General features: G+C 32.2%; 1 pseudogene; it reads right to left on the bottom strand.

Annotated features, from left to right (window-relative positions):
• Positions 1–3,075: 3,075 nt before the first annotated feature.
• On the bottom strand, positions 3,076–3,576 carry LOC149567370 (DNA-directed RNA polymerases II, IV and V subunit 3 pseudogene; annotated as a pseudogene).
• Positions 3,577–3,928: the final 352 nt, after the last annotated feature.

Below are 3,928 nucleotides of genomic sequence, written 5' to 3'. Positions count from 1 at the left end.
TTCAAATCCTTGGGCTGGCTTTGAGCCTCAAAGAGTGAATCTGACCTGATGAAGATCTCCTTCACTAAATGCACTTCCAGAGTGTCCAATTAAGTGATGGTTTCTCCTCCAGCATAATATTTTGTGGAATGGACGAGAATGGACAAGCCGCTAGAAATGTACCCCCTTCCCCTAGTGAAAAATCCTAGTCCCTTGTAGGCAACAAATGCATCACCCTGGTCCCAAATTTCTCCATTTTTCGGAGAAGAAGCTGACACAATCTGATCGCTTTGTTTATGGCTCGAGTGTTCTCTTATATTTTTGAATGACCACGACGCTAAGAAATGGAGCCGAAGTAGGCTTGGAAATCAGACTAGTTTACTTCTAGAAAATCTTTGGAGGATGGAATTGTGTGATCTATTTCTAGAAAATTGAGTGTTGGTCTATGATCTATTGTGAGAACTCAAATAGATTTAGAATGATTAGTTTTAGATTAAGGTAAATTAAATTGTCTATCTTCTTGTCGTTTTTAATTTAATTAATTTTAATTGGAAGTTAAGGTTAGAGTATTAATATTTATTATATAGTTAATGATTTTGTATATATATATTTTAATAATTATAAATTTAGTTGCTTTAATTAAATTAGCTGTATAAATGTTCTAATAGTTGTGTACTATTGAATCAATAAAGTTGCATAATTCTTTTAATTATTTCTTTTTCTCATCTACTACACATATGAATTAATTAATTTTAACACACTTGATAATATATTAGTTCCATTTTTATTGGTGAAATGCAATGGATGTATTATTCAATATGGATAGAAATATCGAACAAGATTGCTTCCCTTCTCATTTCAAATTTTTCTATATTTGTTCTACAACTTATCATTTGACATCTCTCTTTACTCTTTATCAAAACTGAGAATAAATCATAAAATGTGATAAAAATTGTTGAAGAAATGTAATATAGACATTATTGATGATAGATAGTTACAAACTATCAAATCTAATCAAAACAAAATGATAATATCTTGGTTGAGAAAATCCCATAACAATATTTTCATCTTATTTTGAATCAAAAAACCTCCTAGAATAATGAGCTTTAAAAACATTGATCCCATTACAACATGTTTGACTATTTTGACAAGAATCATAACATATCATAACCACAATGGATGAACATTTGAAGCTGAACAAGTTTTGTTCATTTACATATCTAAGATTTACAGAACCCTTCCTTAAAAATTTGATTGACAATAGTTTTATTATAAAAATTTATTATGATTTTATCCACTTTCTCTCTTAAGGACACAAAACTTACTTCTAAATGTTGGATCCCTTTTTGTTTCTACTTTTGATGTTGTCATCATATTTCCTTCGTTCCAATGACCTCACTACCTATCTCACCTTTTTTTTATTCCCTTGTATGAAGAACATTTGTAGATGAGAAATCATTTAGCAACTTCTACAAAAAAAAATAGCTCACTAAATAACAAATGTTTTACCTAAACAAAAATTTCCACTTTGTGGAATAAATAAAATTGCAAGCAATAGTGAGTGTCAAATTATTTCTAGACTCTTCTCCCTTAAAGGGTTTCTTCACTAGTGTCAAGTTCTCTCTTAAATTTTAACGTTCTGATTACATACCAAGATAGGGCATGTCCACTTGAATGAATTTACTGATAAATATTGATAGTAGAGATTCTTATTGATTGAAATTCCCAAACTTTCTTAGACCATGGCTAAGAAAATTGGATGTGAAATGGCTCTTGTTTAGTACCAACTTGAAGCCCACTAGTTTTAAAACCCTAAATGAATGAAGTAACATCATGAAGGGTTGTCCACATTTAGCAACTTTACCTTCGACTAAAAATGTGATCAATTATGTGTCACTTAGTTATGTGAAGTCAGTGAAGAAATTAAAGTTTCTAATTTACTTTTTCATCTAAGGGATTTAAGTTAGGGAGTATAATATAAATTCTAAACATAATATTTGAGTAAAGCCTTTTTCTATTGAAATGAGGGGAGCTTCACAATGCAAGCAAATTCAACATTAGGATGGTAAAAACATTAATGGACATGTACAGTCTTTCATACTATTTTTTGTTTAATATGCAATCTTATCATTTTGGGCAATGCGCAATTATATCTCAGTATTTGTGGGATAAATGGGCGCAGAGTGGGTAGATGCTTGATCTTTTTTCACATCCACACCTCCATCTAAAGTAGTAGAGATCACGATGTCCACATTCTATATCAACAAAAAATAACATGGTGAATTAGATTTGTTTCCTTCTTTCAAGAGTTTGATTTGAGTATAATCGAAAAATAAGCATACAACATAGTTCGTGTTTATGATAATTAATCTTGAGGTCATAGAACATCAATATTCTGGTGAAAAGGAAAATTGTAGGTTTAAAAGGTGTACAACTTTCTTCTATAAACGTTTGTCTAGAACTAAAATTTCTTCTTATGACCCAATTCAACAATTTTAAGAAGTCAAACTATTGGTGATATAAACCTTTATTGAAGAGAAGAATATATAAGAGGGAAATATTTTCATTTAATTTTGTTTCCTATCTTTTTAAGGTAGAAATTTGATACAACTTTGTCATTTTGCAGGATTATATGGGGCTTTGTATACCCATACTACATGTGCATCACACTTGTGATGGAATTTTTCTTGGATCAAATTACATCACAAATCTCTTGCTGAAAGAACCAAAAAAATCAAATTGTTCAACGTCCTCCTTTTAAAAAGATTTTTTCATAGACTAAGATCTGGAGATTATACATTGACATATTTGTAATAGAAACTTGTATGTTGATGAAACTTGTACAAACTTCAAGACTATGTGAAGTCCATTGGTGCCAATAGTTTAGTAAGAATTTATTTTGTAATTATTAACATTTCATTTAATAAAACAAATGATATTGTCTTTGAAAGATATTGCTTATGGACTTAATTTATGTTTTGCAACCTTATGTAGTCAATTTGATATGCATTGGTTAATCTTAGTATTGATTTGTTTCGATACACCCACTTTTATAGTACTAATTGTTGAATTTCTCTCTTTCTTCAATACATGAAGTTATTGTTGCTTAGTGCGGCTGACAGGCTCGACATCGGAAATGGCGGAGGTGAGAATGAAGTCATTGGTGGTGACATCGAGAGTCTGATATCCAGTGCAGAAGGCATTCAAGTGGAACTCCACAGAACAGAAATCGCAGGGGCCATCTCCATCGCAGTTGTGGCAATCTCTGGACATAATCATGTTCATGGCGGAATGGCTGATCAGGGGGACGAGTCCGAGGCGGTGAGCGAGCATTTCGTCGGCCAAACAACTGGAATTGGCCTCGATGTCCACAACCGCAATGGCCACCATCGGCACCTCTGCAATCATCACTCTGCGCAGGGCATTTGCCATGCGCACATCTGTCCTGTAAAGATCAAATTTTATGTACTCATCTTCCCATTCGTAGATTATCACTCGCGGATATCTCTTCTCTGAATCACCCGCGCTCATTTTATTCTTTTCAAAAACCCTTTTGCTTGATTCTGAGATTCCATTCCAAAGAGATGACTTGTTCATTTTTTAGGGCTCATTTATTTAAAAAGAATGGCAGATTCCTTCAGGTGGAATAACGGCTCCAATAAATAACGAGCGAATTTATTTTGTTTTGTTTAAAACTTAAGTTTATCATTTCTATCTTTATCAGAATATACGTTAGAATGTAACTTTTTGGGAGTATTTTAATTATAGTCCATATTTATCAAATTTTGGTGATGTTTCATAGAGACGAATTTTTTTATGTTTGTTGGTAAATAGATTTGTCATTTTGAAATTGCTTAACTCAGTCCAACGGAATGTATGTGGCAATTGATATGCAGCCTTCCTCTATGTTTATAGGGGCAGCTCCCTCTTAAGATATAAATTATGGATT

This window comes from Cupressus sempervirens, chromosome 3 (assembly GCF_028749045.1).
Source record: "Cupressus sempervirens isolate cs-2001-9-10 chromosome 3, ASM2874904v1, whole genome shotgun sequence".
NCBI classification, from domain to species: Eukaryota; Viridiplantae; Streptophyta; class Pinopsida; order Cupressales; family Cupressaceae; genus Cupressus; species Cupressus sempervirens.
This window is presented reverse-complemented; position numbering and strand designations above follow the sequence as displayed.